The sequence below is a fragment of the Nyctereutes procyonoides genome, unplaced genomic scaffold (genome assembly GCF_905146905.1).
Source record: "Nyctereutes procyonoides isolate TBG_1078 unplaced genomic scaffold, NYPRO_anot_genome, whole genome shotgun sequence".
Lineage (NCBI taxonomy): Eukaryota > Metazoa > Chordata > Mammalia > Carnivora > Canidae > Nyctereutes > Nyctereutes procyonoides.
Window position 1 is genome coordinate 18,743,079 of NW_026575048.1, and position 25,552 is coordinate 18,768,630.

Sequence of the window (25,552 nt, forward strand, 5' to 3'; positions counted from 1 at the left end):
CTCAGGGGCAGCGCGGCGGGCGGGGCGCGGCGGGGCGCGGGCGGGGCGCGAGCGGGGCGGGGCGGGGCGCGGAGGGGGCGGGGCCGCGAGCGGGGGGCGGCGGCGGCGGCGGCGGCAGCGGCGGCGGCGGCGGCGGCGGCCGAGGAGGAGGAGAACATGGCGGCCGCGGAGAGCGGCTGAAATGCCTGTTCTTCGGGCCAGGCGAGCGGGAGTCTGACGCGATCCGCCGAGCCCTCCCCTCAGACGGCTGGACCGCGGCCTCGAGCGCCTCGGCTGCCCCGTTCCCTGCTGCTCCCTCGAGCGGAGCCCGCGCCGGGTTCTTTCTGCATCCCCCTGCGGGGGGACCCCTGCTCCGGAGGAGGGGGCCGGAGAGCCGCGGCGGCGGCGGCGGCGGCGGCGGCGGCGGCGGGCGCTCGGCCCGGGCACCGGCGGAGGCCGCGGCGGCGCCGCCTCGGTCCCGGCGAGCGCGGCGCCCGTCAGCGCGGCCCAGAGGCGGCGGCGGCGGCGGCGGCAGGTGAGTGGGGGCGGGCGGCGGGCGGCGGGCGCCGAGCCTCCCGGTGGGTGCAGCTGTCACGAGCCGCGCGGCCGCCGAGGCCTTAGGGGGCGGGGAGCAGCTGGCGCCCCTCCGCCCCCCTCCCTCCTTTCTCTCCGCTCCGTCCCCCTCCCACTTTCCCCGAGTTCTCCCTCGGCCTCGCGCGGCTGGAGGGGGCGGAGGTCGCAGCTGTCACGGGCGCCAGCTGGGGGCTGCGCCCGCGGAGGAAATTGCTGCAGCAGCGACTTGGCGGCCCCTTTTCCCAGTTGCCCTAGTTAGCGCCGACTGGGCGAGCATCCGCGGAGGGTGCGCGAGGCTCGCGGCCGCCGGCCCGGCGTGGGGAGCGGCGCCCCCAGCCCGCCGGCGCTCCCCGCCGCCGCCGCCGCCGCCGCCGAGAGGGGGAGCCGGAAGTCGGCGCGGGCGCCCCTCGGCCCCGGCGCGCGCGGTGACCTTGGCGAGCCGGGCCACCTCGCCGAGTCTCGCTTGCCCGGACTGCGAAATGGGGCTGACCATGGCGTGCCTTTCCGTAAGCGCAGCCTTCGACGGCGCGTCTGTGTACCCCCCGCGCACTTGCTTTTTTTTTTTTTTTTTTTTTTCTTTCCCCTCCCTTCTGCCGGAGAGGGATTTCGGAGGTAGAAAGGGGATGGATACGTGAGATTTTGCTGTAGGGCCAGGGTTTGGTCCCCTTCCCAGGAGTCGGCTGAAGGGACCTGCGAGGGGGAGCCGCCGTGGTGACTGGACGCCCGGGAGGTGGGACTGGTTAATGGTCAGCGGCAGAACTCGAGCCGCCCTCCCGTCTCTTCGGGAGAGACACGGAGAAACCGGACACCAGGGTCCCTTGTCCTTACCAGCCAGCTGTGGGGTTTGTTTTGTTTTGTTCGTTTTGCTTCTTTTTAAAGCGGTCACCCCCGTGGTCTAGGCACTGACGGTGTCAGAGGGAGGCGGCAGGTTTGACAGTAAAGCCTGTGTGTGTGACAAGGACAGTCCGCGGTGCTGTGGCTGCAGAGTTTGGTGGGCAGGAAAACTTTAAGCTGGAGGATCTTTCAGCCTTTCGTGCTGGGCTCTCCATGTTCACTGTAGAGGCGTTGAAGAGGCAGGTGTCCTTGTGGAGAAGGTGACTTTTTTTTTTTTTTTTCTTCTGAGAGGGCGAATTTTTAATGTCGAGTCTGATGATGGTGAATGAAGGGTTCTTGACTGAATTGCAGTCCCAGCACCCTCTGTGGATGCCAAGAGTAATCTCTGTGGCGATGATTTGTGACGGCTGAGGCTTACACTAGGTGGTTAAGAAATCTTTGAGTGTCTGTGTAAAAACATTGCTGTGGTGGAGCGTACTGTGCTGCTGAAGGGATGGACATCAAGGGTTAAATTTGTTTGAGGTTTGTCTCTCTTCTGGAATTGGTTGGAGGTTAGACTCAAAAAAAAAAAAAAAAAAAAGTTGGCCAAAGGGGCCTCTCAGCTTGTTTCACAGAAGCTATGATGTAGTAGGAAGGGGGTCAGATTTCTTCATGTTGAGAATAATGTGAAAAGAAAGTATTTGCTTGGGTCTTTTGGCTCTTGAACTAGAAATAGTTTTGGGTGAAAGGTAGCAGTGGGGTTTGATGCAGCTCAGTAAATGGTTATTCCTTGAACTGTTTGTCATAAACTAGATACAGTTTGGAAGTCTTTCTATTTTATCCCCTGTACTTTGTGGAAAGGTCTAATTTGGTTTTGTGAACTAGCATCTGAAATGTTTTCCCTCCATTTCTTATTCAGACTTCATGCTCTGGGAACAGTGGGCCAAAAAGGGGGGCCTGAATAGGGAAATACATGGTTTGGAGAGAAAATGGAGGAGTGTCGCTTGTCAGAACAGGTGTTTGGTTTGATTTTTGTAGACCTTTTGCCCTGCTTATTTGTTACATTTATTTGACTCGCAAGGAAGTTTGAGTTTTGAGGTGCAAAACTTGAATTTGACATAGTTTGTAGTTAATCTCTTCCTCGTTTCTTTTTGAGAAAATCTGTAGGATTGTGTCTATTAAATTGCTTTCTGTGTGGTTTAAGCTAAGGGAGTATTTTAGATCTGCATTTTTGGGTAAGTGGTTTTATTGAAAAAAAGTGCTTGATGGAACTAATGGTGATTGTTCCACTTAAACTGGGATTATATAGACAATGCATTTTCCTCCCTCTTTCTGCCAACATTTGTTTTTCTTTCTCCCTCAATTCTAGGGTTTCATTTCTAGAAATCTGGGCTGGAAACAGAAGCAGCAGTTTGTATAATCCCAAGAATTTGCTTATGCCAGGAAGCTGTAAGGGTAGCATGAAGTGGGTGTGATATAAAGATACTGCTACTACTTAAGACATTTAACTGTTGAGGGAGTCTAGGGTCAAATTTAATTTTTGTTGAATTTCCTGTTTTGTGTGTATGTGTTAATCTTTTGGTGGGCAGAGGATTGGGTTGCTATGGTGCTGACTGGTATATATTGTGAAAGCGTTGGCAACATTTCATGCTTTTACTCTATAGAGAAGGGTGGTAAACAAGCCTAAATAATTTAAAGGTGTTCTCAGGGTGGAATGTTTTCTGCATGTACTCTTCATCTTGCTAATCCAATGACTGGTCTTCACCAGGACTAAAGGTTGAGTAAGTGATGAGGGTAGTGTAGAAGTGCTGAAAGGTAGAGTGTGGGAGAGAGGATATTTGGACATTCCTTGAAAATCTTTTCTCTGTTGGATTATACATCACTATGTTATTTCTAATTGTTTTTCAAAGACTTAGCTTTCTCTTCTTTGTTTTCGTCAATTTTATATACCTTCTCTTGGAGAGATACTACCTCTCTTTCTATTTTGGTTTCTCTTTTTTTGCCTTATGCCTTATACTCCAAGCGCTCCACATCGTTTGAAATTTATGTGGCATATCTTTTGGAGTTAGTTGGCCTTAAACCCTATGGCTTAATATAGCTTTTATTTTAGGGCAAGTATGGGAGGTCAGTATAAGCACATACTACCCATAAGCCTTAGGGTATGGGAGGAGATCCCCAGGATGCTCATTATTATCTTGGTAGTAGTTTTTGCCTTATACAGAGAGGATAATCACAAGAATTCTCAGAGGGCCATCAACCGCTTTCCTGGCAGAGGTCCAAAACCATGTGGTGGGCTCTTTTTTACATTACCTGCATATATCAGGCACAGATAGGAGTGTGGGACTGGGTGAAAATTCATGCCATCCAGGAGTTGAATCGAGTCTGAGCTGCAGAACCATACACATTTCTTCCCATGGTGTACAACTTTCCTACCCACTGGGACAAACTAGACTGTAGGAAAGGACTTCTTTGTTGCTTCTTTTCCTTGTTAACCACTAGTTTAGCCTTTGGTCATTGGTCTGAGAATGGGTCCTGTGGCCTCTGACCTCTTTTCTTACCATTTGAGATGAGATCTAGTCATTTCAAGCCTTTCCTTCTTCTCCCTTCTTTATATTTTAGTTAGACTTTGTACCTTTCTCTCAACACACAGGGTTAGAGGTCATAAAATGGCCTAGTGGTGGCAACTGGGTACTGTTCTTGGTTGCTTAAAGAAGTGCAAGGATTTTTTTTTTTTTCTTTGTAATTCTGGACAGGGCTTTATGGTCATACAGCATTACAGTATTTGGATTATAGATATTTGGACTATAGAGAAATGGTTATTTTATATTTCCACAGGATATGTGGTTGAAGAAGAGAAATTATTACAAAACACTGACATCAACATATAAATCCAATTTGGAGGTGCAAATAGAGTGGGTTGGTGAATCCATGCTTCCTCCCCCATACCCCCATCTGCAGCACAGTATTTTTGAGGCTCCTTGAAGTGACAGGCTTTTAGAAAAGCTTAGTAGAGTTATCATATTTTGAAGATAAATACCTTATGCCAAAACAGAAGCAAACTATAGGCACTTGAGTTTTGTAAGACTTGAGATTAATCACCCTCCAGTCACCCTATCTTATATATATTTTGATATAATCGCACCCCATGGATGTTTTAGTGTGGAGAGCCAAAGTTTAACTTTACTGAGACATCCTGGACCCCGACCATTGGGAACAGACAGATGAGACTGGTAACAGTAGGTGCAGGTGTGGAGGTAAAATACACATATTAGCAGGACCAGAATTCTGATAACACTGTGGTGTCCACCATTTCCAGAGTGATACTTAACTTTGCTCTTCTAGCTTATACTTTTGAGGCAAGTTTAGGTTTCTTTTGGAAATGGAGGCTTGACTTCAGAAAGGGGATGATGTCCTGGCTCTTCCAGATACTTAATAGATGTCACCTTGGGCTAGTTACGTAACCACACTTAACCTCAGGTTTTCATGTGTAAAATCGGAATAATGTACTTACCGTCATATGGTTCTGATCTTTCAGTTATTAAATAACAACATAGGCCTAGCATGATTGGCACAAGGTAAGACTTTAACAATGTTTTCTTACACTAACATAACCTAATCACATAACTATCTAATCTGTCCCCAAATTCTGATTCTTTTCTCTGCAATTTGGATTTCCCTCTTTATTTCTGGTTCTATAATGTGGTCCTCCTGTTGTTTTGCACATGGAGAGAAGAGAGTCACATTGACTCTGTGGGCCTGAGTTTCTTTATCATTAAATCAGCATATTGGCCTGATTTCACATTTTTTCCTTGTGCTAAATTCTATGATTTGTAGGTTTATAGCTGTTTGCCTGCATGCATTTGCCTAATTCATCCTACACAGAAATGCTTAAAAAATTCCTTTCCAAAATGGTTTTTCATGTTATTGTTTGTAGCAGAGACTTTCTGTGGACAAATTTATCAAACGTAAATAATTTAAACTGTTCTTCTACTTTTCATTCTGGAAAATTTGCTGCAGATGGCATGTGCAGAAATGCTTTGTAAACTGTAAAGTGCTACACAAGTGAAGAAAGTTACAATCACCTGTAGATATCTTGCTCTGATCTTATGTTTCATTTTCTTTAAATTGTCTCCTTTTATCTCTTGACCTTCAAAAACAGGGTCAAAGTTGGTATGTTCTCTAGAAAGCATGATTTTTATCACCCCTTTACCATCAGTTGCTCAGTTTTTTCCAATATAATACATTTATTTCTTTTCCTTTTAGAAAGAAACCTTTTTTTTAAAAAAATTGTACATTAAATTGTTTTTCCTAACTAGGTTAGAATAGTCCTTGAGATGACATGAACTACACCATTAAAAATTTTTTTTTTAAAAAAAATTTTTGAATTTAAATTCAATTGAGTTAGCATATACTGTATTATTAGTTTCAGGGGTAGAATTTGGTGATTCATCAGTTGCATATAACACCCAGTGCTCATTACATCAAGTGCTCTCCTTAATGCCCATCACCCAATTAGAACCACACCCTTTAGAGTAAAGGGGCCTTAATGGCAATTTAGCACAACCTCCTTAATATTACAGATTATAAGACTAAGGCCAGGCAAATATGGTAATTTTCATGGGTCATGTACTTAGTGGCATTACTTAGGCAAGAACCCAAGTATTTGGCTTCTTCGTGAGAGGTTTTTGTTTTGTTTTAGTATTTAAAAGTTATCACAAAGAGATCTTAAATTTCAAGAATTTTAGTAAGCTTTTAAGTAATGTGTAAGTGAGGAAGAAATGAGTATTTTTATTTTTTGGTCAAAAATTGACTGTCAAATATTGCAGTCAGGTATTAATCAGGAATTACTTAAGGCGGGCAGCCCTGGTGGCGCAGCGGTTTGGCGCCGCCTGCAGCCTTGGGTGTGATCCTGGAGACCCGGGATCGAGTCCCACATCGGGCTCCCTGCATGGAGCCTGCTTCCCCCTCTCCCTGTGTCTCTGCCTCTCTCTCTCTATCTGTGTCTATGAATAAATAAATAAAATCTTAAAAAAAAAAAGGAATTAAGGCTACTCTCTTGAAAACTATAAAAGTGCCTCAAGGGAAACGTCTGCTTTTCTTATATGGCCCTCATTCAGAGTCAGCAAATATTTATTGAGTGCTGTTTCAGAGACATACTGTCCTCAGGTACTGTGCTTGTTCTACATGTTACATTTTATAAATGAGGAAACAAGGTTCAGGGTGGTTGAGTGGTTGGTGTAAGAATGCACAGCTTGTAGGTATTAGGGAAGACATTTGAGTCCAGGGTCTTCTAACCTAAAAATCACAGGCATACCTTTGTTTTATTTTTTTAAAAATATTTTATTTATTTACTTAGCTTGCACGTACGTGTTGGGGGTGGGGTGGGGCAGAGGGAAAGAGAGGGAGAGAGCGAATCTGAAGCAGATTCCGAGGGGGCTCCATCTAATGACCCCAGACCACGACTTGAGCTGAAATCGAGTCTGAGACTTAGCTCCAGCTAGGTATCCTGTCACAGGCATACCTTTAAACTGGCTTCTCTCCAAGGGTTTTTGCCACAGTTGACCACATTGTAACCTTATTTTTTTCCTTTTTGGCCTTTCTCTGTTCCTTAAGTGTGCTGTGGAGACTCCTGCAAATTCCTTGCTTTCTGATGACTCAGGAGCCCATATATACGAGTTACTTAATGATAGTGTCACTTTAAGATTTTCATGTTGTTTCTGATCTCACCTTTGTACTTTAGTAATGTTGATTCTTTGGTGCTTCTGTCTAGGTAAGCTTATCTTTGAATGGTTGGTTTTGGATTCTTAGCAATAAAATTCTGCCTCTCAAGTTTCGTTAGCATTTAAATAGCTAAAGCTCAGGTGCCTTTTTTTTTTTCCATTTGGAATAAATTGCTTGGTCATTCTGTGTTTCCACTTGTGCTTTTTTAAATTTATTTTTATTTTTTTAATGTAGGCTCCATGCTGGGCGTGGAAGCCAAGTGTGGGGCTTGAACTCACGACCCTGAGATCAAGAGTCGGGACGCTTAACTGAGTGCCACCCAAGCGTCCCTCCACTTGTACTTTGAATGGTTGATCTCATTCTTATAGCTATAATATATTACATCTTAAATTTTTAGTTTGCCTGTATGATTAAACTATTTACATGCTTTTATTATCAAGCATAGATTTGATTGTTTAATGGAAGATATTCTATGAGTGTATATGTGTTTATATAAAGATATCACGCCATATTTGACCAGATAGTTAAAGGATGAAATGTCCTTGCTTTTTGAAAGCACTTGTATGTGTAATACTGGCTTTACTTTGGTGAATTTGTTTGGAGGAAATTGGGGGAAAAGTTGCTTGTTGTGCAAAGCCTCATACCTCCCTCTCCATTCCAGGTGGTACAGGAAGTCTGCAGTTGAATTTCTAAGTAGCTACTCAATCATTCATTCAAGACATAGTTATATAAGTACCTACTTTGTTCAAGGTGATGTGTTGTTAAAAGATAGGGAAGTTAAAAGATAAGATACGGATCCTGTTCTTAAGGAGATTATTACCTAAGAGAGGTGATAAGACGAACACACAAATACCTATAATACTGATTGAATGTGATGAGTGCTATGAGAGAAGTATGAAATAGTACTTTGGGGATTCAGGAGAGGGAGCAGTTATTCTCATTTGAGAGTGATCAGGGTAGATTTCATGCAGGGCTTGGGGTGACCAGAACATTGAAGGCAGGGGATGATTTGTATGTAAGGGTGAGGAGAGAAGTATATTAAGGAAGATTAAATAGCAAAGATGAAAGGACAGAAAAGCTTGGGATTATTTAGGAGTAGTGAAAGGGGAAAGTGCAAGGAGGAGGGTGGCACCAGCCAAAGTAGGAGGGGACCAGATGCTGTAGGTGCAGTAGCAAGACATTGCAGGATTTTAATGGAGGGAGGTGGTGGGGAACAGTGAAGTATGCAGATCTGGATGAGATCTAGGAGAAATGTCAGTTTTCCAAATTTACATAGATTTTTTTTGGCAGGTTTTACACCCCAAATTTTATATTTTCATAGTTTTTGAAATGATTCCATATGTAAGGCTTACCACACTAGGAACTTATTCACTCATTTTTATGTATATTTGAGAACAGATTATGTGTTTTTTTTTTTTGATAGGAGTTAGTACAAAATCTTTTTCACTGGCTTATACTTTTTTTTTTTTTTAAAGCAGTAGCTGTTTTTTTAAACAGCGTATTATCATTTGGCATTTATGCAGCGGACTTGTTTTTTAAGTGTAAAAATGTCATCTCCTTGTATAAATATATTTCTCTGTATAAGTGAGGATGGTCATGTAAGTTGAAAGTCCCTGGCTCTCAATATAGTTCATGATTTATTTTACTGATTTATTTATGCCCTGCCATGTTCCAAAAAGGATTTAAGGCAGGATATGTCATGAAGAGTCTTGGACCTTGTTCTAGCCCTGTCTATTATTTGACTGAACTGCTAGCCAACATTACACTGAGGGAACAGTGTTGAAGACAACTGGTGTCACAGAATGTGCTGCAGTTGTGTCTTTTGCCAAACTGGTAGTAATTCAGAGATGGAGACAATATAATTAGAGTACCTTTAAAGATAACTCCTTTTAAACTTTGTTAGAATGCTAGGGAAATTGGTTAAAGGGTACTGCTAGAACACTGCCCCTTGAGAGTCCAGGCACATTAAGAACCATGGTGTCCACAGTAGAGTTTACATAAAATTATTTGGAAAATTGGAGAAATATTAGAGGTCTCTAAGGAAGTTTCTTTCAGTCTGTTGTGATGTTTTCAGTTTATAGGAGTCTGGGTAACTGGATTTTCAAATTTGTTATTTTAAATAGTAGACTCCTAACATCCTTTGTAAGGAGTCACCAGGCAGATATTTTGTATAATATTTCATAGAGGGTAACTGGCCATCTTAAGGCAGAGGTCTCAAGAATTATCTAACTTAAAGATGACTTATTTTTCTTTAACAAAAACACAGATGTTCCAAATTTGCTGACATTTTCTGTGACAAGTGGCTGTGAGTAGTATGCTGCCTAGCAGATATTTATGAAAAATAAACACACTTACTTTATCTGCCCCTTTGGGATGATGGTAAGTTTTTTTTTTTTTTTTTTTTTTTTAAGATTTCTATTTATTCATGAGAGACACAGAGAGAGGCAGAGACACAGTCAGAGGCAGAAGCAGGCTCCCCGCAGGGGGCCCAATGTGGGACTTGATCCGGATCTCCAGGATCACGCCCTGGCCTGAAGGCGGTGCTAAACCGCTGAGCCCTGATGGTAAGTTCTTAACAGTGACTCAAAAAGTAACTACCGGGGATCCCTGGATGGCTGCGTGGTTGAGCATCTGCCTTCGGCCCAGGGCGTAGTCCTGGAGACTTGGGATCAAGTCCCGTGTCGGGCTTCCTGCATGGAGCCTGCTTCTCTCTCTGCCGGTGTCTCTGCCTCTCTCTCTGTGTGTCTCCCATGAATAAATAAATAAAATATTAAAAAAAAAGTAACTACCTTTCAGAATAAAATAAAATTCAATGTTATGGATAGAGATTATTGAAAATGAATATTTGGAACAACTTCCATCATTATTGGATTTATGTGCTGAATATGATGTGTGTAACTTTAAGAATGTTTTTTTATTTTTATTTTTATTTTTATTTTTTTTAATTTTTTTTTTAACTTTAAGAATGTTTTTAGGGATACCTGGGTGGCTCAGTGGTTGGGTGTCTGACTTTAGATTAGGGCGTGGTTCCCCCGGGGTCCTGGGATCAAGTCCCACATCCGGCTCCCCTTGAGGAGCCTGCTTCTCCTTCTGCCTGTCTCTGCCTCTCTCTCTGTCTTTCATAAATAAATAATAAAACCTTAAAAAATTGTTTTTATATATATATATTTCAATTTGGAAACAAAATTTTCTAACTTGTATAAAAACCTTGTAAACTTAGGCATTTTAAGTGATTTTGTGCCTATCTGCTGAAAATATAAAAAAAAATACGCCATTTGATTTATTAGGAAGAACAACTGGTTATCACCAGAAAATACGGAAATATACTAGCTGAACTTTAGCAAAAACCTTTGCGTAAGTGTTGAATGGGATTTAAAATTGAATATATCATGTTTTATACAGTGTAGTAAGTGATTCCTTCATTTGGTTTTACCCATCTTTGTGAACTATATATATTTTTTGCTATGATAGCCATTAAAACTAAATAAAGTAGTTATTTATTATAAAAACTGAAATTTAGAATGAGACAAGTTACAATATTACAAAATATGAAAGCAAAATTAGAAAATAGCAAATCATATTCAGTCACATTACTTTCACCAAAAGTAGTGTTTTTTTTTTTTTTTAAGATTTTATTTATTTATTCATGAGAGACATACAGAGAGAGGCAGAGACACAGGCAGAGGGAGAAGCGCTAGGCTCCGTGCTGGGTGCCTGATGCAGGACCTGATCCCTGATCTCCAGGATCATGCCCCGGGCCGAAGGCGGCACTAAAACGCGGAGCCACTGGGGCTGCCCAAAAATAGTGGTATTAATAATAGTGTTTATTAGGAATAGAATGAAACTGTCATCAATAAGGAAGATAAATGCTTTAGAATTGTTTATTATAAGAAGTGTTCTGGAAAAAAGAAATGTTCTGTTAAGTATCCATTTTTGTGTGTGCTTTGCAAGGTACATAATTTATTGGTCTGGTATGTACTGTATACAAATTATAAATGTACATATATAGCTTCCTATTCAAAAACTTTTAAACTGTGAGTATATGATAAAAAAATGGTTATCTGTTTTCTAGCAAGGGTTCTTAACTAAGAACTCTTGGAATTCATGGAACTAAGAGTCTCTAGGTAGGCTTCAGAGGGTCTATGAATACTGTGAAATTATACGCAAAATATTGTAAGTGTGTGCATTTCTCTGAGGAGAGGGTCTGTAGCTTTTACCAAATTCCCAAAGGGGTTCATGAGCTCCCCAAAGGTTAAGAATCTCCGTCGTTAGGGATTGGGACCTCAATAACTCCATTCATCCAGTCTTACTCTCTTGCCAAGTTTAATGGATATATCTGATGTCATTACTCAAGCCCGCAGTATGACTGGATTTGCAGTCTATTTTTCCATTTTGCAATAGATGTGATTACACTGCCTTTGGCCTTTACAGATGTTTGAGTTTTGTTTGTTGCACAACTACCTGGCCTTCATCACTTGGCTGCTCTTATATATCATTTCCCACTTCTGTCCCTCTAAACACCAATAAAAAAGAGTGGACCTAGGAGTGTGATGGGAATGCATATATGTATGGCAGAGCCTAGTATCAGTTCAAGTGTAGGGAGACCCTGCTGGGTAGGCTGGAATTCACAGTTGCTGTGCTTTTAAATTTTAAACTCTTTTTTTCTAGCATTTGAATCTCAACTTTCTAGAGTCCTCAGGGTCTGATTTGACACATGCTAAAAACACTTTCCAAGTTTGTTCAGATGCTTAGATCTGTTCCTTTTTCTCCTCACTGTCATCGTTCTGATTTAGACCTGATTATTGCAGTAGTGTCCTGGTGGTCTTCAGTGAGTTCTTTTTTAAGTCTGTCCTAAAGTTTGTTTTGGATTGATTATCCTAATTTTTATTTTCATTGTGTTATTTGCTTAAAAACCTTCAAAGACTTCATTACTGTCAAGATAAAATTGTTACTTAGCCTGGCATTTAAAGCTTTCCAGTGTCTGGCACCAACCTGCATTTCTGGTCTCATTTCCCACTATTCTCCTCTAGTAAACTGTTCCAAATAAATTGTGAATTTATTGTCCCTTAAACATCCCTTCGGCTTCTCTGTTTCTCCTGCTTTGCATAGTCCTTTCCTGAATATGTTCTCCTTATCCTACTCTGTGTGTCTTGAAATCCTACCTATTCTTTAAAGCTCAGCTGAGATTCCACCTTGCTTGTGAATTGTTCAGAATATAAATTTAAAAGTAACCTCTTCCTTCTTTGAACTCTTAATATTTATTTTCCTTATTATTCATTTGACACTTTACTGCCTTCTACTCGTGCAATTTTTTGTTTTCATGTGTCTGGTCGCCTGAATTAGGGTATGAGAATGGCAGAAGGGGATTATGTTTTATATTTATATGTCCTCTGCAATGTCTTAAACACGTAGATAATAAAATACTTGACAAATCACATCGATTAAATCATAATGCTACTCATTAATGTACTTAGAGTAACAGACCTTTTTTAAAAATTATTATTGTGCCTGGATTACTCGTGCGTATTATCTAGGGATTTTCTTTACTGATTTCAGGGTATTTGGGAAATTGAATTGGAAATCAGTTGGTGCCCAGAGAGCATATTGTCCTACAGTGTAAGAAGTTGGCGCTCATGGGCTGTGTTCTAAAAGTCTGGGGGAGCCTGGTGAGTCATTTGTCTCCAGTGTAGAGTTCTACAGAACTATGGATAAGAGGATAACAGAAAACATGGATAACAGAAAAACTTGTGTTCCTTCTTCTCTCTCTTTTGCCGTGCTGGAGACACACATTCCTAATGTCTTGGGGATTCCTATACTTCTGTTTTAATGTCTCAGCCCATTCTTCTCAATAAAAGCTATATTTTTATTGAATACTTATTGTTTGGATGGTGCTATGGGGAGCCACGAGGTTACTGTATCTTTTTTTTTTTTTTTTTTTTTTTTAAATTTTTTAATTTATTTATGATAGTCACACAGTGAGAGAGAGAGAGGCAGAGACATAGGCAGAGGGAGAAGCAGATTCCATGCACCGGGAACCCGACGTGGGACTCGATCCCGGGTCTCCAGGATCGCGCCCTGGGCCAAAGGCAAGCGCCAAACCGCTGCGCCACCCAGGGATCCCGAGGTTACTGTATCTTAGGGTTCTTGCCCTTCAAGGAGATTGTAATCTTTATGAGGGAGTCTCATTTGCTTTAAATCATATGTGAATTAAAAAATATTAGAAAAGAAAAAAAAATATTAGAAAAGATGTCATATGGATATATATAACTAGTTAGTTGCTAACTGAGATATGTGGAAACTCTGTAGTACTTACTATTTTTAGGACTTACTTGGAATTTATTATCATGTATACTTATTTCTGTATTTACATGTGCCTGTTGCAGCAACCACATTGCAAATTATGGAGGATAGAGCATTTATTGTAGTAGTTATATGTCAGTACCAGAGTGCTTTCATAGTGATTTACCCACAGTTTACATACATAGTGTGTTAATGATGATGCTAGGAGGCTGGCATGGTTTGGGTAGGCTTCCTGGAGGAAGTGAAATTTGAATTAGATTTGTAAGATCTGGAATATTAACTTACAGCGTAGTCTCCTGGAATGTGAAAAAAGGGGTCTGTAGTTAAAATAATAAACTGTGTTTTTGATGCCCACTCTAGAACGTGGAATCTCTTTGGTTACTGTGCCTTTAGCCCTGAAGTGACCCTTCATCACTTCCTCTTATGTAATCCATTGGTCAGGGTAGTCACAGTGCACCTACTTTCGGGGCTAGGAAATGTGTGCAAGAAATACTTGGTGAGCAATAAATGGCTTACTATAGTGGAATTGGCTTTCTTTAGAGAGGTGAATGAATACCAGAATTGGTAGGCCTTGCTTGGAGTCAGTTGAAGTAAAAAGGAATTGTTTTGTGTGTCAGTCTAAATAGAATTTTTATTTGTAAAAAGAACTTGTAGGGGATCCCTGGGTGGCTCAGCGGTTTGGCGCCTGCCTTCGGCCCAGGGCGTGATCCTGGAGTCCCGGGATCAAATCCCTCATCGGCCTCCCTGCAGGGAACCTGCTTCTCCCTCTGCCTGTGTCTATCTATGCCTCTCTCTCTCTCATGAATAAATAAATAAATCTTAAAAAAAAAAAAAAGAACTTGTAATATTGAATGGTGACCTTGAGACCATTAAAGGAGAAATTTTAATAATGTCTCTAAGGGTAGGTTATATGTACATTGTTTTGGTTTGGATGGTTTGCTACCATCTTCAGAGTATATATTTGAAACAGGTAGAAAGTGATTGGTTTCAGTAAAACTGATCCTGAGCTTTTCTACATATACTGTTTGGCTGGTGACATTGTAGGGTGGGAAAAGTGAGAGCTGGCATAAAGGACTTTCTGACCCTATTGGAGACCTTTTGCGGTCTGAGAATTTCATAAAATTTCTCCTTAGAGTCCCATGAGGTCTTTTCCCTACCTCTTATCAACATAATGCTAAGTAATTAAAATCTGTTTTCTCTGTTTTTTTGTTCATCTTTTAATGCTTGGTTCAGTAAGGACTATTGGGTGGTGGTTAAAATGTTGGTCAAATATGCAGAACTAGGAAGCCCAATTTCTTATTTATATGTGAGGCTTATTTTCCTCCTAGTTTTATTCTTAAAGTCATCAGCCCTGAACTTTTTAAACCTGAGGCTTTCTTTATGACTGCATTCCAATAGTATTCTCTTTTAAATAAAAAATAAACCATATATATAAATCGTGACCGTATTTTAACAAAAAACTTGAAGAAATGGACGAATATATAGAATTAAAAGGTGAAAGAAAGTCTCTAGTGATTATATGGCAGATGTTAATTTAGGCTCCCCTCCCGCCCCCCATTTCAGGTCACAGTATCTTTCCTGGTGGCCAAGGCGTGGACATATGACCTAACCTGGATCTGTATTTATTCATTTATTTATATTTACTTTATTTTTTAAAAAATGGGGTCCACACCCAGTGTGGGGCTTGAACTCAACAACCCTGAGATCACATGCTCTACTGACTGAGCCAGCCAGATGCCCCATCATAGTTTCTTTGGACACAGTGATTGCTGCAGAGTAGCTGTATGACCCATACAGGTTCAGAGCCTTCCCTTGAGATTGAAAAACAGATGCTGGACAAGAGACAGGCTCATTCCATGGAGTTGCTAAACTGAGATAGAGTATGCCTGGCCACATGAAGGAAGCCTATCTGTTATAGAAAAGAATGAGGCCAACATATAGGGTGAAGGGGAGCTGACTGAGACAGTGTGTCTCTCTTACACTCAGAGATGCACATACACATTCTCACATGCTTGCATGCATGGGGAGTCATTGGAGCCTCTGGATCCACTTGAACCTTAAATTAGATCCACCCTATATTTTCCAGTTAAATGAGCTAATTAGTGTCCTGACCTGCTTGTGCTAGTTTGAATCAGGTTTTTGTCTCTTGGAACTGAAAGTTCTGACAATTCAGACCCCTTTTGGCATCTTACCCCTCCTTTCTTCCCTATCCTCCCTAACCCGCCATAGGATCATACTTTTTAAATTGTTATAGACTTTCTAAACTTCATATTGTGGGGATTTTTTTACATCTGAATATGAAGGACCTTTTGATCTTTGCATGAAATGCTGCATAGCATTACATTAGATGTATATTCTATAATTTAGCTATCTTTCTCCTTTTTGATGGGCATTTAGATATCAAGTATTTTGCTGTTGCAAGCTATGTTTCTGTAGGCATCCTAGTTTGTACTTGTTTTTGTACATGTATGAGAATATACTTATGGAATTAAGGTAATGCACATTTAAAAAATTGAAGTCCTTTCAAAATGTTACCCCAAAAGCTTATCAGTTTATACTTCCACCAACAGTATATAGTTGCTGCTTTCCCGTACTTCATCAACTCTGGATATTATCAGTCATTTTTTATTTGGGCCCTATTTGATGGATGAAGATGGTATAATAGCATTGTTGTAATTTTAGTTTTCTATTTGATAAAACTGTTTATCTTATCAGATGTTTATTCTGTATTGGGTTTATTCCCCCTTAAGGTTCTTTTATCCATATTGTTCGCTTTCCTTTGGGGATGTTTGTCTTTTTTTTTTTTTAATTGCTTCCTAGCCATAATGTGCTTATGATGTAGTTGTATTTACATTAACTCGGAATGGCCTTGTTAGGCAGCCTACCCTGCTACCTAGTTACTTCAGAAAGATTTGAGATCAAAACCTACATCATATGTATATTTTACAGATGTTGCTGGACATTTAACTGGTTTATATCTAATAGCTTTATATAACTGCCCAACTCATTTAGTTAGCTCAAGAATACATATCTTAATTGGATGTTCCGTGGGTGCTAAATTGAGGTTAATTTTATGGTTGAGATGAATGTTGGGAGAGACTCTTGTTATGAGAACTTTCCAGTTCAAAATCATTGAGAGTACCTTGAATGGTATAGAACTTTCAGACTTGACTGACTGGTTTGCCCATTGGTGTAGAATCAGAACCACTTTCAGAGGGGAATTTTGGCCCCATAAGAAAATATTTTCTTGGCTTACCTCCATCAAGAGGTATCTTTAGTGGCTAATTTTCGTAAGAGAATATTAACCTGACTCTGTATTTGGGTATGAAAGTATTTAGTCTACCTGTAATTAGCAGTATAGAATAGCTTTGCTCTAGCAAGTATTGTATCCACTTACTTTCTACCCAATTCTTAAAAAAAAAAACCTACTAGTCAGAAACAACACTCTCTGAGGATTGCTTAAACATGGAGTCCACTGCTCTAGATCACTTGGATCAAACCAGAATCCCAGAAAACTAAGTATATAGATTGCATTGTTTTTGACTGGGGTAGAATCACTTTATAGAATTGTTATTTGGTATAATGCAATCAACCTTTATTGAGGGCCATTAACATAAACAGCTTTATAAAATTGAGTACTTCTCTTATTATAGAAGTCTTGTGAGCCAATTATCTCCTTTATCTTAGTGCCCTTATTGATGGTGTAACTACTGCTACTACTGTTACTATCAGCAGTTGTCGGAAGATGAAGACTGAACACAAAATGAGCTAATTAATAGCTGATGGAGAATACTCTTGCCCAAAAGAAGATACCATTCTAGTTGAGGGGTTATATAATGGTTTGGAGTGTGGACTCTGGATCCAGATTCCCTGGGCTAGAAGCCTGGCTCTGCTGCTTCCTAGTTTTGTGTGCTGCTTGTGTGCTAACCTCTTGGTGCCCTAGTTTTCTTATCTTTGAAATAGGGTAATAATTGTACCTACTTGTACAAGGTTGTTGTGAGAATTCTCTGACTTTATAAGGGTTGAGGATGGGGAGGTGGGGAATTGGATGAAGGTGGCCCAAGGTACGAACTTCCAGTTATGAGATAGGTACTGGGGGTGTAATGTAATATACAATATAATGTCTGCAGTTAATACTGCTGTGAGATATATTTGGAAGTCAGTAAGAGAGTAGATCCTAAGAGTTCTCATTACAAGTTAAAGAAAAACATTTTTTTTCTGTGTCTATATGACATGATGAATGTTAATTGAACTTACTACTGTGGTCATTGCTTCACAGTATGTATAAGTTAAATCATTATATTGTACACCTTAAATTTACACGGTTCTGTATGTCAGTTATTTTTTTTTTAAAGATTTATTTATTTATTTATGATAGAGAGAGAGAGAGAGGCAGAGACACAGGAGGAGGGAGAAGCAGGCTCCATGCCGGGAGCCCGACGCGAGACTCGATCCCGGGACTCCAGGACCACGCCCTGGGCCAAAGGCAGGCGCTAAACTGTGAGCCACCCAGGGATCCCCCTCTTTTTTTTTTTTTTTTAAAAGATTTTATTTATTCATGACAGACAGAGAGAGAGAGAGAGAGAGAGAGAGAGAGAGAGAGAGGCAGAGACACAGGCAGAGGGAGAAGCAGGCTCCATGCAGGGAGTCCGATGTGGGACTCGATCCTGGGTCCCCAGGATTACACTCTGGGCCGAAGGCAGCGCTAAACTGCTGGGCCACCAGGGCTGCCCTGTATGTCAGTTATATTTCAATAAAACTGGGGAAAAAAACTGTACTAAAATACATTTACAAAAAAAAAAAAAAAGAAAGAAAAAAGAATTCGAGTTTAAACACGTAAAATGCTTGAAACGTGCCCAGTACAGGACACATGTAATGAAAAAGAGCTGCTACTATTTTTCCCCCCATTTTTTTTATTTTAGTAAGATACACATAACACAATTTACCATCTTCACCATTTTTAAGTGTATAGTTCAAGCTGCCTATCATCACCATTATTATTTGAACCCATGTAGTAATTTTTCTTCTAGGTCTTGGTAGCAGGAAAAGCTGTTTCCCCTGTCCAGTTGATCTGCTTATATTACATAATCATCATAACTCCTGTAGCCAGTGGTATTTTCTCTGTGTCAAATGGGCAGTCAACTTTTTAGGATCTTGTGGCCATATAGTTTGTTCGGTGAATTTACCTCTGACTTCATCTTATTTTCCTTTCTCTTTGCCCCAATCTCATTACTTCCTTTTTAAAAAATTCTTAATGCTTTCTGTAAGCTGTCACATCTTTTTTAGAATACTATGGAAGCGGGTTACTTGGGTGGCTCAGTTGGTTAGGCATTTGCCTTAGGCTCATGTAGCTATCCTAGCGTCCTAGGATCGAGCCCTACATCAGGCTCAGTGAGGACTCTGCTTCTACCTCTCCTTCTGCCCCTCCCCCTGCTCATGTCCTCTCTATCTCTCTCTCAAATAAAATCTTAAAAAAAAAAAAATGAATGTGAAAGCACTCAAATCCTCCTTGCTTTTTTTTTTTAAATACTGTAGAAATAAACAAGTAATCTGCATTACAATGTGTGCCCATGTTAAAATTTCAGATTAATTTTCATTCAATTTACCTTAACTGACTGCTTCCTGGTGACAGGGGAGGTGCTGTAATTTTCATTAAGATATCTCAAATCTCATCATAGGATGGTTACTTCTGGGAAGGTTCCTGATGACAGCTAATCCTGTTCTTGCTGTGGGTTTTCTTTTAAGCTTCAGTTACAAAAGTGTTTCTTCCTGACTTTTCTTGTTTGTTTTTTCCCTTGACCTTTGCTCCAGCCATCTCTTGTAGACTGGGGGAGGGGTTTGGGGAGGATCATTATAAGGACCTATGAACATGTAGTCTTTAGTAAATGCTCTTCAGAATAAGACTTTTATCATAGATGTAGCAAGGCTGTAGCAAGATGTTTGCTTTTCTTTTAAAAACCTGAATGTTGATTTATTATTTACAGGGAATAAAAAGAAATGTCCTAAAGCCTAAAATATTCCTGACTATTTCTGGTTTTATCTCTGGTGTATTCTCTCTCCCAAGCAGATAATATGGGGCTGATGCTATGCCTTTTTGGGGGGAGAATCAAAAAAATTTTTTTTTTCGATATCAAGATTGATTGAAATGTCTTTTTTAAATTTGTAGATTCCTTTTTTTTCTTTTGAAATTATATATTGAAGAACCTGGGTGGTTTGTCCTATACATTTTATTATAGTCTGAATTTCTGTTTAGTTTAAGGTATTTCTGTACCCATTCTATATATCCTATAAATTGGTAGTTTGATGTAGAAGCTTGATTAAGATTTAGTTTTGTGGGGGGAGGGGGGCAAGACGACATTATAGATAGTATTATGAGACATGTAATGTCTGGTTGTCTTTTGGTGATGTTAGCAGCTGTTGGTATTGCTGTTGGTTTTTGATTCTTAAAATCCTAATGGAATCACCGTGGTGTCTAGATGATAATGGCTAGGTATTGCCTGCAAATGGCAGAGTCTATGCTATCCAGTAGGACTCTTGGTGACCACTTGAAAATGAAGCTGTGTTGTGTGGAATCAAAGAAGACCTAAGTTTCAATCTTGGCTCCCATGTTTAGGAGCTGCTTGATCTTGCCTAATTAACAGCAACAGTAGTAGCGGCTACCATTCCTTTAGTGTTTATTTTACACCAGGTTCTGTACTAAGCACTTTCTATATGTTGTGCAATCTAATCCTCATAACTATGCTGTGAGGCAGGTATTATCATCTTTATTTTGCAGTTCACATTGCTGAGTAGTGAAGTAGGGATCCTGCTTCACTCCAGTCTCATGCTCTTAATAGCTCTGTTCTTCCATGTCTGTAAAAAGGGGTATAAATAGAGCTGCTTTATCTATCTTGTGGGGTTAATGAGATACTGTGTGTGAAAGTGCCTTGAAAAACATTATAGATGTTAAAATGAGAAGTGTGTCGGGCTGGTAATAACACAGGAAAGGCGGAAATGGAGGCCTTTGGCTAAGTGATAGTGAAAAGTGTGGATGGAAAGAACCCTCTGGTCACTTTCTAGCTTCTGTTTCCATTACTACTGCTGTTGACATGTGGGAGTTTCCTTCTCTTGTTAAAATTGACTGATAGAGATTTTATGTGTGGTAAATGTCATATGTCAGAGGTCACTTAAAAGTCTCTAGTTGAGTAGTGATGTCTTGGTTTAACTCCATGGGCCACATATGTAGGCTCACTACAGATATTTTTAACTGAGAGAGCAAGAGTGTAGTCACAATTCTTTTTCTAAAAGAATAAATATTTATTAAAAGTAGCGGAAGTGTTAACTGAATTTGTAATATAGTATTTCTTTAGCCGGATAGTGGGTCTATCTGTTAAAATTATTTTCTATATCTTTTTTTTCATGTCTGAAGTATTTTATATTTAATAAACCATTCATTAATTACTTAAAGTGCTAACCACAACTTTGCATGTGTGACAGACAAGAGAAATGGGCATGAATTTAGTACCTTCAGGCCTGACCTTCAGTAATTTGTTATTCATTATGATCAATTGGTAATAAGTACATGGACAACTGTGTTGAGATCTGTTGCCATTTCCAGCTGGAAGGCAGAGGGTATTGTGATTGATGACCGATGTCAGCCTGAGGCAGACACACACAGAGTGTAGAAATATGTGCTTTGTTTTTGCTAAATGTTGGTGGGGTGTTTATCAGAAAGCCCTAGGGCTTGACCTGGACATGTTTTCTTGTACTGTGCTTATTGCAGTTCTTGTGTTCCTCTGGGAATATACTGTCATACTGTATCCACTACGGTGAAATATTTAGGATTTCATTGTGATATTCCCAAGAAAGATTTCCTATGTCTGTCTGTCTGTCTGTAGGCTTCATACCTATTGTAGAGCCCAATGTGGGACTTGAACTCAACCCTGAGGTCAAGACCTGACCTAAAATCCAGAGTCCTACACTTAACTGATTGAGCCACCCAGATGCCCCTTCCTATTTTTTTTTTATTATTTTTTTGAGATGTAATTCACAAATAAGTAGCCTTTATTATACTCACAGAGTTATGCAATATTATCAGTAATATCAGACTATTTCATCCCCCCAAAGGAAATCCCATGGAACCATACAATATTTGACCTTTTATATCTTCTTTTACTTTACCTAATGTTTTAAGGTTTATTCAGATTGTAGCATGTATCAGCATTTCATTCCATTTTATGGCCAAAAGATAGTATTCCTTTGTATGGGTAGACTGCATTTTATCTGTTTAACTTTTGATGGATATTTGAGTTATTTCCACTTTTTGACTATTATGAGTAATGCTCCTATCAACTTTTACCTGGACATGTATTTTCCTTTCTTTTATTAATACACATAGGAGTGGAATTGCTTGGTCATATGGTAACTGTGTTTAACATTTTGAGGAATATAAACTGTTTTCCCAAGTGGCTGCACCATTTTACGTTCCCACCAGCAGTGTATGAGGGTTCTGATTTTTCTACCTCCTCTCCAACACTTGTTATATGACTCTGATTCCAGCCATCCTAGCAAGTATGAAAGGGCATGGTAATTTTTTTTGTATTTTCCTAATGACTAAGATGTTGAGCATATTTCATGTGCTTATTGGCCATTCTTACATCTTTTTGATAGAAATGTCTACTCAGATCTTTTGCCTGTTTTAAAGTTTGGTTATTTGCCTTTTTATTATTGGATATTAAGAGTTCTTTATATATTTTAGATATGTGCCCCATATCAGATATATGATTTGCAAATACACCCTATAGTCATGTGGATAGTATTTTCACTTTCTTTTTTTTTTTTAATTTTTATTTATTTATGATAGTCACACACAGAGAGAGAGAGGCAGAGACACAGAGGGAGAAGCAGGCTCCATGCACCGGGAGCCGGACGTGGGATTCGATCCCGGCTCTCCAGGATCGCACCCTGGGCCAAAGGCAGGCGCTAAACCGCTGCGCCACCCAGGGATCCCGTATTTTCACTTTCTTGATGCTGTCCTATGAGGCACAAAAGTTTTCAGTTTTGATGAAGTCTAATTTCTTTTTTTTTTTCTTGTGCCTTTGGTGTCATAACTAAGAAACTCTTGCCTAATCCAAGATGAAAATTTATGCCTATGTTTTTTTCTAAGAGTTTTATAGTGTTAGCACTTATATTTAAATCTTTGATACATTTTGAGTTAATTTTTCTGTGGTCTGGAAGTAGATTTCAGTTCTTTTTGCAGTAGAGATAAAGCTCATTATTTTTCATATTTGCACGTCAGCAAGACCCTCTGAGTCACCCCACTTGATCATATTTTAATCAGTATATGATTTCCTGCCATTTCATTAGTTTCACCTCTGACTCCCTGCTAATGAGTATTTTGTTGGTCTTAAGTGGAGTTTCTTTACCAAAGCCGCGTTAACCTTTGCACTTAACAAAAATGTGAGAATTAGGAGGAAGTTTATTGATCACACAGTATAGCCTCTTACCAGAGTAGACTTTAGCATCTGTGACAGAAAGGCTTTCAACTTCTTTTTGGACACTTTCAGAGATGGTTAGTTTACTGAATTATCTTACACTATAATGCAATAGTAACATTAAGAAATCTTACCTAATCAAAAATCATTTTATAAATACAAAATGTTTCAGAGGAAAATGGTAGTTATTGAGCTTATTGATAGTTTCTCACAATTTTAATTTTATTATTCCTGTAGCAATTTAGGTTAAAAGGAGTTGGTGATTATATCATGTTATAGATGGAGTGTTTGTATCACCCCAAAATTCATATGTTGAAGCCCTACCCCCAGTGTGCTGGTATCAGAAGGTGGGGCCTTTTTGTGATAATTAGGTTTAGATGAGGTCATCCGGGCAGAGTCCTAGCAATGGGATTAATGTTCTTATAAGAAGAGAGAGCTTGCCCCACTCCCCACCACTCCCCAGCCTGTGAGGATACTGCAAGAAGGCAGTTATCTATACACCAGGAGGAGGACCCTTATGAAGCACGGAGTCTCCTGGCACCTTGATCTTCGACTTCCTGGGCTTCAGAACTGTGAGAAATAAATGTTTGTTGTCTAAGCCCTCCAGTCTACCATATTTTGTTACAGCAACCAGAACTGACGAAGACATATCATAACCCACAGTGTTTTATAATTAAATGAGAGCATTAGATCCACCAGCACAGTAAGAGAAATGCTTTTATTCCTAGAGCAATTCCGCTCAGTTTTAAAAAGCTAATGGTTAGAATATTTATTCTTTTATTCAGAACATTTATTCTTTTATTCAGCTGGATTGTCGCCTCTGGTAGCAACTCTCCATTTTATCAATGTCCTCTTAAAACTTGGCATCTAAAATTAAAGTTAGTACTTCATGTATGCACATAGTAGTACAAAGTATGGTTGGCTGATAGTTTTTGTTTTGTTTCTTTTATATAACCCAGAATTAAGCTCTTTTTGGTAGCCATATCTTTGGGGCTCATATTGAACTTATGATCAGATGAAACCCCTTTTTAACAATTTACTAATAAACTGCATGTTCCATTCCTTTGAAACTGCTTAGAGTTGCTGTGAAAGTTGCTTTACCCATACAAATTGTCTGGGCTCTTCTCTGGACTTATTGACTGTATGACCTTAGCCAAGATAGCACATTTCTTTGACCTCATTTATTTATCACATGGAGATATTTTCACACTGTTGTCGGGATTTAATTAGAATATTTGTGCTCATGTGTACATATGGCTCTAGCACTCCAGATGGAAATAGTGCTTGTGAAAACAGTCTGTCACAGTTGCTTCTTTTCTAGCTTTACTTACTCTTGGTCAGATATTGACTATTGGTTAAATACATCCACCCAGTTCAGATCTTTTTTTGTATCTTGACTTGATGGGAAATATTTCAAACATGGAGAAAAGAATAAAGAATAGTAGAAAAATCATTCCATGTACTATCCACCTAACTTGATTGGATCTTCACATTTTGCTGTATTTGCTTCAGATTTTTTAAAAAGATGTATAATGCTATGGAGTTGAATTCTCTGTGTGCCATTCTCTCTCACTTTTCCTTCCTACCCATTCCCTAGAGGTAAACACTATCTGAATATATTTGTTTCCTTAACTAAAATTACTGTTTTGCATGTTTTTAGACTATAGATACATACAGTACTGCAATATGCTCTTGAAATGTGCTTTTTCTTCTCTAACATTTTTTTAAAAGATTTTATTTATTCATGAGAAAGAGAGAGAAAGAGAGGGAGAGACATAGGCAGAGGGAGAAGTAGGCTCCATGCAGGAAGCCCGGTGTGGGACTTGACCCGGGACTCTGGGATCACGCCAAAGGCAGACACTCAACTGCTGAGCCACCGAGGCGTCCCTTTCCTCAACATTTTTCTGTTGAGTGGCTATACCATAAATTATCTACCTATTTGCCTTTGGATAGTTATTAGGTAGTTTCCAGTTTTTTATTATTAGACAATGTTGCAGTGACCATTCCTGGACATGCTTCTTGTGAACATATGTGAATTTCTATAGATTGTGTGTATGTGTGGTATGTATGTACGTTAAGATTAGAATCACTGGTTGAGGAATATATGCCTCATCAGTTTTGGAGACTAATCTTACATTACTTAATAAAGTAACCAGTTTAGACCTTACTGCTAGAGTGTCAGAGTTTTGCTTTCCCTACCTTTCCTCCAGCAAGTCTTAGCATTTTCTAAAATAATGAATTCATCAGGTTCCAGAGGGTGAGCAGTTACTAGGTTTAGCAGTTTCTCTGGCCAACTTTAGAAGTGCATGGCATGTATAAGGAAACATACTATCAAATGAACAGGCTCCTGGAACTATGTGGCTCCAGGTTTGTGTCTAACTTATTCTGATATAGCCCATAATTCATTTGACAAGTTTAGTTGAAAAATAGCAACTTTTAATTTCTTGGCAATAACACAATGCTTTAGCATTGGTAACGTCTTCATTGCCTGTATTTTATTTGATTACATTCTATGTAGAGCTAGCAAAGTAAGATTCTAGCTAGTCTCCAGCAATTGCAACTTAAATAACCAATTAATATTATATTTAGCCAATTAATAAATTTATATTAACCAATTAATAAAACTGGTATAGGATATATTAGAGTAATAAAATAGAAACATAAATAGTTAAATTTTTATGATTTAAGATTTT

The 25,552-nt window shown here is 39.6% G+C and overlaps 1 protein-coding gene across 4 annotated transcripts in view; it reads left to right on the forward strand.

Annotated features, from left to right (window-relative positions):
• Window positions 1-1,012: 1,012 nt before the first annotated feature.
• NCOA1 (nuclear receptor coactivator 1) overlaps window positions 1,013-25,552 on the forward strand; it is a 245,257-nt gene continuing 220,717 nt past the window's right edge. For 3 of the 4 annotated variants that reach the window (XM_055327201.1, XM_055327209.1, XM_055327208.1), the window contains exon 1: window positions 1,014-1,058. The gene's annotated coding sequence lies outside the window, so the exon portion shown is untranslated. Of the gene's footprint in view, window positions 1,059-25,552 lie in introns of all 4 variants that reach the window. The other variant, XM_055327207.1, reaches the window with a different exon arrangement.